The sequence below is a fragment of the Lotus japonicus genome, chromosome 6, assembly GCF_012489685.1.
Source record: "Lotus japonicus ecotype B-129 chromosome 6, LjGifu_v1.2".
NCBI classification, from domain to species: Eukaryota; Viridiplantae; Streptophyta; class Magnoliopsida; order Fabales; family Fabaceae; genus Lotus; species Lotus japonicus.
The window spans coordinates 3377792-3391909 of record NC_080046.1 but is presented as its reverse complement, the minus strand read 5'-3'; the positions used below and the strand labels follow the sequence as shown (position 1 = coordinate 3391909).

The following is a 14118-nucleotide window of genomic DNA, read 5'->3' as shown; positions in this document are numbered from 1 at the left end:
TGTCTTTGCGTGTTCAGCAGCTCCCATCCCGTCTTTCCTTGAGTGGATTGAAGATTAACTCAAGCATTGTGATGATTACGGCCCTGATTTGTCTGCTGCCCTCTAACTTACATCTATCGTCTGCATATCACATCTTCGGATGAAACGTTTAGTGGTGTAGTCAATCGAGATCAAATTCCATAGACATAATCTAACCCCCCTTCCCCTGTTGTGTCCGTGTGATTTTCCTCAAAGGATCTAGCAGAGAAAATTACAGTTAATCATCCCAATTTATCTTTTCCATAAATAGCTCTAAGGGTGGACTCTTTGTTTGTTTTCGTTTGGTGGTTTGTTGTTGGGGTTGGTTTTTTCTAACTTTTGCTAGATATTGAAGAACTTTTTCTTGCCTTTCATTAAAAAAATTACTTTTCAAAAAAAAAAAAAAGATTATAATTCTAGAGGATAAGTGCTAATTTAGAGAGCAAAGGAAATTATTAATAATCAAATAAAAAGTACGGTCTCTTAGAGAGGAGACGAGGTGAAAGAACCTACATAACCCCCTACAACGGAAAAGCAACCAACAACCTAAACCACTAATAAAACCTCCAAAAGCCCCAAAAGTCAAGACAACCCAAAACCAACAACTAGAGCCCCAAAAGCCAAAAAAACCAATTGAACGTCGTAAGACTGCTTTGAACCCCCATGCTAATTTTCTCAAAGGTCCTCCGCCAGACCACAAATGACCTCTTCATCACTTTTGGGGAATACCAGATCTGCAAAATTTTCCAAAAACCAAACCTCCTTAGCACGCGTGAAACAAGGGCCAGGGGGAGAGGGAGAAGCAGCCGACGGAGGGCCGTTGGCGACATCCTCGCAATCAAATTTCTTTGGTCGACCTCTAGGCCTACAAGGAGAACCCTCTAAGTAACACTTCGCCTCTAGTTTCTTCCTTCACTGACCAAGGGGCCTGGGCCTCGGAGGAGAAAACTCAAGAGCAGGTTCCCCAAAACAGTAAGCCTCATCCACCGTAGGTGAAGAACATTGAGATAGAGCAATGACCGCCTCCCTCTGTTGCTCTAACAGGTCGTGAACCATAAAGCTATCCCTTTGAACAAACTCTAGACCTCCAAACTCCAAATCCCCATGGGGTCAAGATGAAACACCAACACCTGCAGAAGCTGAACAAGACCCCACCTCAAAGCTAGAAGGCAACAACAATATGGTGGAGAGAGGATTAGGAGAGATGTTATCGTGAGAGGGCACCACACACGGACTAGGGGCATAATGGAGAAGCCTTAAAGACGTGCTATCCAAACTAAGAAGAAGAGGATAAATGATAATTTAAATTAGTTAGGAATTTAATTTTGATCACAACACATAAATATATTAAAACCATGATAAGGAATTTTTTTAAGGACTTTAACCATTAAATATTGATACAAAAATTAATTCTTGGTTAAAAATGATAAAATATATTGAAAATATGTATTAGTAAAATTCAAATAATTTTGAGTATTTATTTTTGTATAAATTAAAACTCACAAGTTTTAAAAGGGGGTTTAATTCAAAACTTTTGAATTTCTTTTCCATAAAAATGTTAAATTTTGTATAAGAAAAGTTTGATAATATAAAATTATATTTTGAAAATTTTAATTAATAATTAATTATATTAATTATTTTTTTATTTTATCAAAAGCGCAACTTTAATTTATGAAAATAATAACTATGAGACCAACTCTCTCATATGGTAATTTGTTTTTCGAAAGAAAAATGATATATAAGATATTATAGTCAAGAATACACAAACCAACAACAAAAAAAAGGGGGCATAACAGGTAAAACAAACCAACGCAAGCCTCAAGACCAAACTATACAACTAGCCCCTAAAAGGGAGAAGGGACCGACCCCTTACCCCAAAGTAACCCCTACCAAAAGACCAATGAGGGAAGGGTCAGCGCAACATACAAGTAAAGCCTCCAGAGAATCAACCCGAAAAACCCCCTACAACCGACCAAAAAGGACCAACCAACCACCGCTTCTAAGAAGGTTTGCTTGCAACCCTGAACCAGATTGCGGCAACGATTCTCATATGGGTAAATTGTACAACAAATCATGAACAACCCAAATCAAAACAAAATAAACCCAACCCTTAATGCAACAACCAATCAAAATTTAGATTTTTTTAGACATAAAATTAAAATAATAAATTCAAAAGTTAATTTTTCTTTTTTGAAAATAAAAGGTGAGTCAAAGCCTCCCATGTGACCATTCGTTTGCATACACTTTCTTCAAAATGAAGAGCACGCGAGAGTTTTAACTTTTATTCTCACTCTACTATTTTAGCCTTCAATCATTACACTATCAATTTATATATATTTAAATATTTTACGGTAAAAATCTCATTTTCTACAAAATAACATTAGATCCCATCATTTTCTACCAAATCAAATGAGATGACAATTGCTACCCACCATCAAAATATAATCTGAGGCACTCCCTGGAGCTACGACACAACACCAGCAGGCCTCAACCTTCATACCAATTCATTACCAATTCTAAAACCAAGACACATCAGTCAAGGAAAAAACAATAACAAGCATTCAGATGCCGCAATGCATCAGAAAAACAGAAAGCAAACCAGTCACAATCATAATGTCTTATAACATCCAAAGCACATATAAAAGGGCACCAAAATGTCTTATGACATGAACCAGAGAAATAGAGTCACCACAACCAGCAAAAAACCAGCGACAGCATGCTCTAACACACCAGTACCTCCACCGAAATCACCTTTTCCCTTGTTTCATCAAGCTTTGACACCTGAACCAGAAAATTTAATAAATCATGAAAATAAGCAGAAATTTAAAATAACATTGATTGTAGATCAGCGGACTAAAATAAGGACATGTCTTGGTGAGGTTGTCCCCAATCCTGTCCTTATAATCAGAATTTAACATGTCATTTATAATATAAGCATAAGAAATTCAGAGTGAAAAAAGCTAAATAGTGCGGAACAAAATATTTAGAAGAATACCAAATGCATTGATGCATGAATTCCCCACAGCACTAGATGAGGATATCCACTCTTTTATTTATCACAATACATCATTAATATTAAAGAGTGAAAATCACATTTTTAAGAAAATCATAATTTGATTTGTGTTTGGTTACAATAATTAAAATTACTTTTTTTACCTTCTCTCATCTATCATAAAAGACTTCTTACAATAAGTTAATCAAAGTATCTTTTTCAAATAATATGTTTTCAATTTTTGAAAACTGATTTTTTTTAAAACTGAAACAAACATCTTAAAATCTTAAGAATTGATTTTTTAATTAAAAAAATGATTTTTCTTTTAAGAAAACTTAAAGAACCGCACTCTAAAGCACTTCATCTATTTGTCTATTCTTGAATTTTATTTAAGGTTTTTTTTTTAATAACTAGCATTCTTGAAACACCCACGAGATACGAGAACTCAAAGGTTTTACAACCTTGTCTTCCCTGCAATCTGATCTATGCAATACATTTTTTCATTCATGAATTAATTTGGTTCCAGATTCTTTCCAATTTTCAAAGACTATTTGTGCTATACAACTACATATATCACCAGACCTGAGTGCTATTGATTCCATAAAGATGGTTCGATCAAATAAAAGTGGTGGAAGTTGAAGAAACTTGTACGTACACACCCCAGGTGTTGTTCGATCAAATGACTAATGAATTCTTCCTATTCTTAAGTGAGTACCATCGATCATTTATTCATTAATTGAATTGTGTTTGTATTATGATAAAATGCATCTTTTGGATGCATTTGTGATTCTTAGCCTTAGGTTGTGAAAATTAAATGTATGTCTACTATAGATACAAACAAAATAAGTTTGTGCAGTTTGATTTTTACTTAACCAGCATAAACACATATAATATCATATTAGACCCCAAAACTTGCATTACTCACTTCTCGCACTCATCTTCCTACTCTACTGTTAAGGCCTATGGGGAAGAAGTCCAGTAATTAGGTTCCTCATGTATTAAGGCCTAGGTTTTCCCAAGAGAGTTTTTCCTCGTAAGGTTTTATAAAGACAATTTTTTAAAGTCTTTCCTTCAAGGAGTGTTGGGTTAGCTGTTGTAATTTTTTGTTGTTCTTAGACCTTTCTTCTTGCTCTTTCTATTGAGTTGAAGTACTCTTTACCCTTCATTTCAATATATATATATATTACATGACCTATAAAAAAAATACTTCAGGATCAGCTACACTTCAACTTCCAGAATATTCGAAACTCCTCACTTAGCTCATGTCATTTGTTATATAAAAGTAGTAAACATGACAAGATGATATTAATATATATAAGCATCAAGATATAATCCAACAATAACATTATCCCTAGTTAAGAGCCAATAACATTTCAGCATAACAAGAAATCATTTGAACCTATACATACCTTCAAATATAAATATATCCTTTGCATTCTTGTGAAGAGCAGTAGCACTTATGACTTAACTCTCTCAGCTTTATGAAGTTTTCTATTGTAGAAATTATAATTGTACGTAAGTTCTGTTCCTGCAGGTATGTTCCTCACAGCGTACATCATCATGTAGGGCAACGTCGACTTATCACCTTCTTCATTGATACATAGATTTGGAGTACAACTGTGATTTATAAATCGCGCAACGTTTCCATATCTTGTGGTGTCAATGTAACCTTTTCCAGCACCTACAAAAACATAAATTAAAGCACCCATTAAATTAAGTCTAAACACACACACCAGAGAAGATTTATTATATCCATCAGAATTCAGCAACATACCAATGTCGAGTATATAGTGATGTATACCCAATCTTAATTTATCTTTTCCGTCAGGATAAAATTCCCCAACGAACTCACAAACAAAGCTCTCTTTTGGAATGTAAGACCGGGTTCTGACACCCCAACCCTTCGTTTTGGTTTTGTATATAGCTAGTTGGAATGGACCACGCGAATCTTTTGGATTTGGCTGCCTCACCAAGCTCAGCCTCCCTGAATAGACTACATCAACTACATATTCAAAGGGTGGAGGCAACTCAACACAGTCACTTGTTGCCATCAATGGAATAGAAAACTTTTCTTTACCCTCAGAAACATCATTCCTTCGAGCCTTCTCCTTTTGCGCAATTGAACTTCCTTTAGATCTCTTGTGAGTGCTAGAACTTGAAGTAAATGACCCTTTAAAACCCAAATCTCCATGGGAAACACAGGTGGGGGGTTGATTTGGCATTCTATTCAATGTAAACTTGAACACAAGTCTCCCATTTTCACCCCTTCCTCGGGCAAAACCTGTCACCAAATATAGTCCATCGTAGACAAAAGCGAAATTAGAGCTATTGCCATTGTCATCAACAAAATTTTCAGAAACTTTCAATATCACCCTAACAGGACTTCTGGCTTCCATGCTGTTTCTCAAAGCGAGATTCCCTCGCTCCAATTTCTGATCATGAGAAGAACCACCATTTATTCTGGAATCAGGGTTCCCTCCCTCACCTATGTAGACCAATGAGCCATTGTGGAACATGTTAGCATAACGATTAGTAACAACAATGCTCGTTGCCAAAACTTGGTTTATGTTGTGGACATAATCAATTCCACTATGAGGTTGCTGGTGGAGGCCAGTAACAACAAGTTCAGCCCTGTAGTTGAATTTGTCACCCACTTGAATTCCTTCGAGAGGTCCCACTCGCTTTTCATTGTTTTCAACCTCATCCTTAGCTTTCATTATACTCATTGCCTTCCACAGAGCTTTTAGTTTTGCTCCCGGTTGTCCAGGATTCTTTGCTATCAGTTCATTGAAAAGTTTGGAAGACAATTCTCTAAATGCTTCTAGTGCTTTTCTCACATTTCTGTCTTCCAGAGAGTCTCGTTTCTTTTTCTTCTCAGAAGAAGCAATTAAAGTAAGAGTCTTCTGAGACACCATGGACGATGATGACTCTTTTCCATGATTTCTCCCAAATGGCGGTGCCATTTCTAGATCACTCCTTCTGCAAATAGAAAGAATAGTGTTAGCATATATATATAGCTATTGGAAGTACATTAAATGCACAAGGGAAACCATAGAACATGACAAGAAAAAGAGAACTTCAATGCAGTGAAAATGAATGAAAGAATGGGAAAAAAATAAAGAGAAGCATTAAAGTAATGGGGGCATTAGTTGAGGGAAAACAGTCAAAAGACAAATCAAATTAAGAAACACCAGTTAGAAATATGAAGCAAGTACTTGTAAAAATCATGAAACAAGCGGTTGGAAGAGTATTTGTTAGTGAGGAATGCTAACAATACCTACTCTAGCACTCAGCATTTTATTGCTTAAAATTTATGAGTCAAACTAAATTAGAAGAGAGACGTACATTTTTAGCGGACCACATATGATTTTTACCAATAGTTTTGATAACATTTTTCTTTGTTACTATTACTCGGTTAGGAAGAGAATAAATGGATTTTTTTTTATAAATTCACACTTACTTTTTATTTCACCTCATTTTCATTCACACTCTTTCTCTTCTCATCTCATCTATCTCTATCACTCATATTACTCATTTATCTATTTTCTATTTATCTTTCTTACATATGATATGAGTTTTGGATGTGAGCATATTTTATTCTAGAAATGAATTTTATATTTATATGATCAAATAAAATTGAAAATAAATTATATTATGTGATAACAAAATTTTGATTTTGTATAAAATGCTTTCAAATAAAATAAAATAAATATATTTATAAAATATCATGCAAGTCTCATACCACATCACATTACGTGTTTATAAATGTTATTTTATTTTAGTTTAGAGTTTAATTATAGTATATGCGGTAAAGAGTTACACTTATATCCATGTACATCTCATTGTAAAAGAATGGCTCTGATTTGGGTTTTTGTCTAGGTTTTTCATGTCGTTCCTATCTTGGGGCTGTGGTTTTCACTGAGGGGACAAAGAGAATTCGAAGAAAGACGAGGCTTTGGCGGGGGTTTGGGAAGGTTGATGGAGTCTGGGCATGAGTTTAGTGTTTTGTCTAGCATAGTGATGGTTTAGCTATGGATGTTAGTGAGATATATGAAAGTTGTGACGAATCTGTGTAGGTTGTATGTTCAGGATAGATGTGTCTCTATGCTGAGGTTGACTAAAATAGCGTGAGATAGTTTTTGTCAATGGCTACAGGATAAAGATATCTAATTATGGAATTCATAGTTTTATAACAACACACTAATCAAACATGCAAGATATTGAATAAACTGATGCCAAAATAAAATTTAAGAAATCATACAGAAGAAAAGAGGACTTGCCTTAATCTTGAGAATATGCGCACTTTTTCTCACTAAACCTACATAGTAAAGAAAGTCAAAAGAAAAAAAATTCAATGATAAAAAATAAATGTGAAACCAAAGAAAACATACAATACAAAAGACACAAAACAAAGAGACAAAATGAACAAACCACATGTCAGAACAAATGGATAAAGCAAGAATAACAATGGAGTGAACTAAAAGGAGATCTTAAAAACTGACCAGAATGTTGCTAACTGCTACGAATTTGTAATTTTACTAGAATAGAGAACAAGAATAAAAATGAAACAGGAAAGGAAATCGAATTGGATTTTTTTTAAAGGGCGACAAGCTAGAAGATAGAAAAATCTGACCTTTACTACAATGGATGATGCAAAGAAACCATCATCATATAAAACATGGAAGAAGTAATGCTTGCATGAAAAGTTTGAATCTTTTAAAACCAAAACTTTACATTGTTACAAACAAAATGAGGGATCTTTTCATGAAAAATGAGAGAAAGATATGATATTTATTGCAATTGGTGATTCAAATGACACATAAACATCTAAAACACAGAAGAAAAATAAAAAAATTGTTAGCATCTCACCCTATGAAAATATTGAAAGAGAAAGCATCTCAAGGTTGGAACAGAGAATCATAAAATAAAACATTGAAACAAAGTTCAACATAAAATAAAAAAGACTACGCGTGGTGAATGAAATAAAAATTGAAGCATGAAAATAAAGTGAAAAGAAAGAAACTCTTTGGATGAGAAAGAAGACCACTGAAGAAGAAGACAAAACATTAGCAAAATTGAAAAGAATAAAAGATACTTAGTGAACACATTCAAGTGTAAATAAGAACATAAAAGTGGAGTACAATGGAAGAAACTCACCTGATTAGAAGAGAGAAATGAGAATCATAAGGTTGGACCACAAAAGTTGAGAGGAAAATGTGAAACGATTAAGCGAAATATGAAAACGCAAATGGAGAAATTTCACAAAGAACCAAATGAATGAGTTGAATTAATTTAAAGAAGAACATTTGGGTATTAATTCAAAGGCCCTGCATGTGTAAAATAGATAAAGGCATCCAAAAAGTTTTCGGACAGTAAATGCAAGACCGCACTTATTTCAAATACATAGTCATTTCTGCATTTCCAAAACAAAAGATGATTTAATTACAAAAATAATAAATGCATTAATTAATTAATGAGACATATAAAAAATATTATATCTTTGAAGAAGCGGGATAAGACCATTGACGTGGAAACAACGATAAAGAAAAAAAAATTATACATATGAATTGTCTTGTGAAATATTCAAAATAAAATTATTTAAGGAAAAAAATATACTAAGAAATTTTGCTATTATTTAGTGTTTGGTAAATACTAACAAGGTCCAGTCTCAAGGTTGGAATAGAGAATCGCAAAACAAGACATTTAAACAAAGTTCAAAATAAAATACATAAAAAGACTGAGTGTGGTGAATGAAATAAATATTGAAGCATGAAAATAAAATGAAAAGAAAGAAACTTACTGGATGCGAGAGACGACCACTGACGAAGAAGACCAAACAACAGCAAAATTGAAAAAAATAAAAGAGACTTAGTGAACCCATTAAAGGAAAAATAAGAATATGAAAATGAAGTAAAATGGAAGAAACTCACCAGATTAGAAAAGAGAAATGATAGTTATAAGGTTGAACCACAAAAGTTTGAGAGGAAAATGTGAAACGATTGATCGAAATATGAAAAAGAAAATGGAGAAATTTCACAAATAACCAAATGAATGTGTTGAATTAATATTAAGAAGAACTTTTGGGTACTAATTACAAAGGTCCTTCCTATGTAAAAGAGATAAAGATATCCAAAAGGTTTTGGTGAGTAAATGCTAGACCGCACTTATTTCAAATTCATTGTTATTTTTACATTTCCAAAAAAAATGATTCTACAAAAATAATGAATTGATTAATTAATTAATGACACGCGATGAAAAATATTATACCTTTGAAAAAGCGGGATAAGACCATTGACGTGAAAACAAAGATAAAGAAAAAAATATATACATATGAATTGTCCCCTGGAATATTTAAAATAAAATTATTTAAGGAAAAAAATATACTAAAAAATTTTGCTATTATTTATTGTTTGGTAAATACTAACAAGGTCTAGTGTCAATGTTGGAACAGAGAATCGCAAAACAACATTGAAACAAAGTTCAAAATAAAATAAAATAAAATAAAAGGACTAAGTGTGGTGAATGAAATAAAAATGAAGCATGAAAATAAAGTGAAAAGAAAGAAACTTATTGGATGCGAGAGACGACCACTGAAGAAGAAGAAAAAAAACATCAACAAAATTGAAAAAAATAAAAGAGACTTAGTGAAACCATTAAAGGGAAAATAAGAACATGAAAATGAAGTACAATGGAAGAAACTCACCAGATTAGGAGAGAGAAATGAGAATTACAAGTTTGAACCACAAAAGTATAGAGGAAAATGTGTAACGATTAAGCGAAATATGAATAGGCAAATGGAGAAGTTTCACAAAGAACCAAATGAATGTGTTGAATTAATTTTAAGAAGAGCTTTTGGGTATTAATTACAAAGGCCCTGGCTGTGTAAAAGAGATAGAGGCATCCAAAAAGTTTTTGGTCAGTAAATGCTAGACGACACTTATGTCAAATACATAATTATTTTTACATTTCCAAAAAAAAGAGATGATTTAATTACAAAAATTATGAATGCATTAATTAATTAATGAGACATTATTTTGAATTAAGGGGGTGTACAAAAGTCTTAGGGATAGGGAGATTGTGGGGGACCGCCTCCGGCACCTTTGCTAGAGATTTCCTCTAGCTAAACATTAGATTATCTCTCACTTGTTTCACCCCTTTGTTTTTCTCTTCTTTCTTCTCTCTTCCTCATGCAACCTTCTCTTTCTTTTCTCCTTCTATTTTTTCTCTTCACGAGTTCTACTCACTTTTCGCTCATTCTCCATAATCGTTACTACCGCGTGACGGCTACGTATTGTAAATATATCTTCAGACATAAACATACATCACATTATCATACATGTACGCGTAATTATATTTTATGGCTTATTAAGCCGCCCTACGACCTATCTTACAAATCTAGGGCCACGACTATCAACACACATAATTAATATTATACATATTATTATTATACAGAGGTGATTGTCAGAAGGGTCATCAGGGGCTTCATATACATCCCTCAAACTTCTATTCACCACTACGCTTCATCATCCTCTAAGGGAGTGGTCTCTCGGGAGACATGGATCCTAATCCTGCCAGAGGGATCCTCTGAACTCAGTCGGGCATGTCTCCACATTCTTCTCAATCACACTGCATTGCTCAGTTGGGTGTAAACTACTCTAGACCCGTTAGCAATGGGCATGTTAGTCGGAATATCAGGCTAGGATCGGATCTCTAGTGCACAGGGTGAACTGGTATCGTAGGCTGGAAAACTGGTGGCTCATGAACGAAGAATGTAGGAACTATATATCGCGGTGGCATGTAAAAGGTGAAAGAAGGAGGATTAAAGGTCGGGTACCCAGGGTCAGAGAAGCTTGGATGACGGTACCAGAAGGTGGACATTCCTGTATAGGTGCATACACTTGTGTTCCCATCCACGCATCATCCCTTTGGCACGTGGAAATCAGCGACAATCGTCTCCACTGGAAATTTGTCCAATGAACTCTTGTGGGTCAGAATCTATAAATATGGGGCAAGGGGGATCTACAAAACAACTAAAGCATAAACAGACTTATAAGCCAACAAAACAGAATGCAAGCAAAACCATCATGCTTAATCAACACACACAAATCATATTACACCATGCACACAAAACACAAGGTCAAACAATCACAATTATAATATGTAGAGATGCAATGCATGTCACTACACTTCGCCAACTTGCTCAAATTGAATGTTGGGCCCATTGGTTATATACAATCTTTACTCTTCAGAACGCCGCTCGGGAACTTGGATACTAAATCTAGCCCAATTTCTTTACCGAGCAATGATTACCATCTCAGCTTAACGCAACCTCTCTTGGCCTTCCCACTCCACTAGCCGGAAACACAAGGATCCTAAACTCAACGGTTTAGTGTTGATTCCTACCACTGAATCGTCCCCAGGTCACCTCATCTCTGAAGCATCACCTCAGGTATCTTGGGCATCCATGCCAAGTGCAATCTGAGAGCTCTGTGTAAGTTGTCACGCAATCTTATTCCTTATTCCCTCTGCAAAACAAATTTATGCATGCAAAACAAAATACATATTTATACAACCAACTCCCCCTAATAAGCTAGCTAGCCAAGCTACATAGAGTTGGCTTCACATAACACTTACTTATACAATTCTGGATAATCTTCTTGAGGCGTCATCTCGAAACCTCACACAAGGTTTGATGACCAAGGATTATATGATCTTTTCTTGTGTTTTCTTTCTTTATTTTTATCTTTTTAAATCTTAATTGGTGTGTTCAGTAATAATTGATTCTTTTTATATTTTAGTGTCACCGTTTGCATTTTAGTCTCTTTAGAGTCTTTATTTGCATTTTAGGCCTTAGGATTAAGTCTTTTTTGCATTATGGTCCTTGGTTTAGCTTATTGGTGCATTTGGGTGTAAAATGGGAATTACATTATGAACATGTACTGAAATACCTTCTGAACTTTATGATGCTTAATGTAATTTTTGTTGTTACAAAGTGAAGGTTTATGTTCATTTAGTGTGCAGCCAAGTCATAAATGTCCATCATTTGTTGTCTTGGAATCTTTAATGGTGAAGAATGACAATGGTTGATGATGATTGAGGGCCAAAGAGTTTCAAAACTGAGAAATGATGACAATTAGAGTTGTTGAAGGCCATGAAGTGCATTAATGGGGGCAAAATGAGCTGAAAAATGATGAAAAGTTGTTGCTAGACGAGGTGTCCACGAATTTGCGTGCACCATAACCACTCACATGCGTGGAAGGACAACAACTTGGCACTTTGGGCCATGAAGGCCATGCATGTGCGTGCACACAGGCTACACACATGTGTGGTAGGTTAGTGACATGGCATGATGCCATGCATGTGTGTGAAAGAATGCGATGCATATGCGTGGCTCATCAGTTTCTTTTGCTATAAATAGAACACTTGTAATTTTAGTTTAGTATCTTAGATTTTCTTAATAATGGATTAGATAAGTATTTCTTAAGAGATTTCTTGGAGCTTATCTCAGGTTTTATTATGTCTTTCTTAGCCATGCTTAGCTAATTTTCATTTTAGCACTTAGTATGTGAATCATTTTCTATGTTATGTTTTAGTTTCTGAGTTTATATGAACATGGTTTTATTCTATGAATCTATTTCCCTTTTACAATATTAGCATTTCTTTTTATCGGCAATTGAATTAATGTATTGATTGGAAGTACAAGAGGTACTTCAATCTCAAATACAAGTAACAAAAACAACAAAAGAAGATCAAGGAGCTATTACAAATAATAGAACCAAAGAAGACTAATAGCCAAACTCCAAAGCAAGAAGACACGCATCTCCAGCAATGAATAAAGAGTCAAATTCAAGGAAGCACAACAATATTAGCGTTAATGCATGCAAGTTATTATGCTTATTCTTTTCAACAAATGAAAGTTTGGTTTAGAATAAGAGACCTGGGATTAGATTGATTGGCTACTTGTGCCTTAGGAATAAGGATAGAGATAGTTGGTGGCCTGATAAAAAACTCTCATCTTCAATTGAATTATTCATAGATACTAATAGACTAATGAGATTGAATTGAAATCTTTATTTGACTTGAGTAATCAACATCTAAAGACTTAGGCTAGATCAACCATATAATGAAGCTGAAAACATAACTTGATTTTGTAAAACTAAACCCAAGTGCTAGTCTTTTATCATAATCTTCTCTTTGTTTCTGAATCTAGTTCATCTTCAAACTGAATATATTTTGCCTTTTACTTTCTTGTGCTCTAAACAACTTTCTCTTCTTGCAAATTGGTTTGTCTCACAATCTATGTGGTCCGATTATCTTTTGTATTACTTTGAGCGTACCGTACACTTGCAGATTGCATATCAAGTTTTTGGTGTCGTTGTCGGGGGTTGTGTTGATTTATCAATTTTTTGTTGTTTTAAGTTGTTTAGAACATTGTTACTTTCTTGCTGAGTTCTTGTTGGAATAGGTGCTTTTGACTGTTTGTTCTTTGTATGCAAGGTTCAATTGATCCTAAATCGTTGCTTTTGGAGCCAGAGACCAATCAGACGGCGAGCGTAGCAAAGGAGGAATCAATCAAGCCGCTGACATGGTTGATGAAACCCTAGCACAACTCAAAGTAAGGCTTCATGCTGAGTTTGGTGCTCAGCTCCAACAAAAGGTTACTGATCGATTGTTTCGTGAGCAGCAATTGAGGGAGGAGGCAGACACTCAAAGGTATTTAAGAGACCTCACAGCCTCGTGAGTTGACTACAACTTTGATGGAAGAATCGTGGTTCCTCGAAATAATCCTCCCAACTTCCCGATTCCACCGCACTTCATCGCTTTGGTTTCCCAAAACCAGTATGGTAGAAGTGCCACTGAAGACGTTCACGTACACCTGGAGCGGTTCACTCATCATTGCTCCACTCTAAGGTGAAAAGTGAACTTGGACACAATTAGGTTGGTGCTCTTCCCTTTTTTTTTCTCTTAGGGATGTAGTAGAGGAGTGGCTCAAATCACAGCCACTACAGAGCATTACCTCTTGGGATGACTTGGCTGACAAATTTGTGGCAAAATTCTTCCCTGACAGCCAAGTCAGAAAATTGAAATAGGAGATCAAGTCCTTTTTC

The 14118-nt window shown here is 34.8% G+C and overlaps 1 pseudogene; it reads right to left on the bottom strand.

Moving 5' to 3' along the window:
- Positions 1-4421: 4421 nt before the first annotated feature.
- LOC130723016 (histone-lysine N-methyltransferase, H3 lysine-9 specific SUVH5-like) lies at positions 4422-5973 on the bottom strand (annotated as a pseudogene).
- Between the last annotated feature and the right edge of the window lie 8145 nt (positions 5974-14118).